The sequence below is a fragment of the Rhagoletis pomonella genome, unplaced genomic scaffold, assembly GCF_013731165.1.
Source record: "Rhagoletis pomonella isolate Grant_MI unplaced genomic scaffold, Rhpom_1.0 Rhpom_scaffold_00012, whole genome shotgun sequence".
Taxonomy (NCBI): Eukaryota; Metazoa; Arthropoda; class Insecta; order Diptera; family Tephritidae; genus Rhagoletis; species Rhagoletis pomonella.
In genome coordinates this window covers 7666178-7668498 of record NW_023458566.1, presented here as the reverse complement: position 1 = coordinate 7668498, position 2321 = coordinate 7666178, and positions in this window count along the sequence as shown.

The window sequence follows — 2321 nt, the reverse complement described above, 5'->3', positions numbered from 1 at the left end:
TTTTTTCCTACAGGGTTTGCATGAAGTGCTGCTATGTATGTACACAGTTAACTGCATATCCACATCTAATCCTAACGAATTCAAGTAATTAAACTAAAGAAACTTAAGCCGTGGCACTATGTTTAGCAAAATAGTGGTTACTAAGGATAAAATCAGCTATGAAATTCATACTCGATGGCTTTAGCGCGAGCTTGTACATATTGAAGAGTCAGTATGTGAGGGATTGTTTGTGCGTGTTTGTCGTTAGCCCGGAGACACTTTGCATTGTAGCGCAAGCAATCGACCTAATAACTTGATTAACTCGATAAAATCAGACACAATACAAGTAGCAAAATACTAAAATACATACATACATACTCTGGTTGTCTAAATAGGTGGACTTGCATGTCTGTGTGTGCGCGCCTGATGATCGACTATGCCAACGTAAAGTTGTAGCATGAGCATACGTTATACCATCACCAAGCCAACTACGCTGTTATCTACTAAGTATGTCATCGTCGTTACATTCTGCACTAACTCAACTTATTCACTAAGCAACTGTGTGGCGGTCATATCAGTAACCGACGTGCAAATGTTGCGCTGTTGCCCTTCTAATACTGCTCTTCATCAGCGCTTGTGCAATCAGTTGCAACATACCAAATACATAACTGCATTGCCATCAATTTATACCCATTTATACTCGCATGCGTGTATCGAAACTTGTACATTAAACTGCTGGAAATTTTGCGTAATAGTTAGTTGTAAGTATGGCGCATAAATGGAGCCGACATGTAGTAATTTGATGTTGCCAAAGGAGGCGAGGGGAGTGAAATTTGGTGAATGCTTCCACACACATACATATGTGTGCGTCGTCTTCTAACAACAATTTAAAGTTAACCGAGTTAAGCAATCCCCGCCGCAAGTAATTTCCATGTAAAATCAAATTGATTAGCTTTCTATAGGGACACAGGGTGAAGCACTGAACGGCAAGTAATGGCATGCTCTTTTAACTACATGTCTCTCCAGCAACCAACCTGCATATTCACATTGATACTTAGTTAACGTAGTATGATGAGGGCCAGTAAATTCACAAAGGAATGAGATGTAATAATATCGAATAGTCAGATTCAAAGTAATGGTTACAGTGGAGCAAAGTGGTCGGCTACATAGATTTTTGTAGTGAAATATAAGAAATTGTTCTCATCTCTGCGGTTTCTACAAAACCCGTAGTCGCGAAAATAAGCTTGCAATTACCCCTGCAGTTTAAAAGCTTCCTTTGAAAAGATTTAAAGGACATACAAATTTTCGTCCTTGGTGAGTCCTAAAAACAGCCAAAATAGAGTTTTCTTCATGAAATGTTTTGGAAAGATAATTTTTAGTACTTTATACCTTTCTCAGATCCTTTTACTAAAGATTACCTCCTTAACCTGCTAACCTCAAATACCTCTATTTCTACCAAATTGAATACAACTTTCTTCTTCAAAAAATTACATATTTTAGTAAGCGATGCATTTCTTGCTTGGAAACGTAAAACCAAATTAATAAGCAGAAAAGTTACAGTTACTTAAAATTCCTCTTTCAACTGATATCTAAATGTTGATGTTGATAAATAACTCATACGCCGTGGCAAACAAAACTAGGTGGGATAATTTTAAAGTTTTCTTTCTATCGTATTGGGTTCGACCCGGTCTCATCCACCTCTTGACCAATGAGGGGCTATTTGTAAATATTTATTTTTTCTTCTTCTTGATTAAAAAATAACTTTTTTGAAGTGAATACTTCTTAGTCGAGTTCGGAGATGGTTGCGTTAAATATTTAACACCAAGCCATAAACTCTGTATCGTTCGTTCGATTTTTAAAAATGAGGTGTCACATGAAAGAGCTTGACAGATGTGCAGTATGGTTTTAGTCTCTTAAGGGGTTGCCATATATACGAAAATCAAATTCAAATTATTTATTAAGTTAAACGAATTATCCCAATATGGGTATCAAATGAAATGGTTTTGAATAAGTTGTATTTTCTAGCTAAATGTAGGAGGGTTGCCACCTGTTTCAAAAGTAAAATTTAGTTAAATTATACAAAAGTCTTAAGCTTAAAATACTATACAGTACAGAAAGAGCTTAGAGAAACACAATTAAAATATTTTTGAGGTGCCTGAAGAGGGTGGCCACCTGTTTAAAAAGTTAAACTCAAATTATTGAAGCAAATCTTATTATTATAGCTCCGTTATGTTTGCGATAAATATTTAACGCCACGGTACAGGTAGCATATGACGGGTATAGAAAACGAATAGCTGAAGATGAAGATGAAGATGAAGATGAAGATGAAGATGAAGATGAAG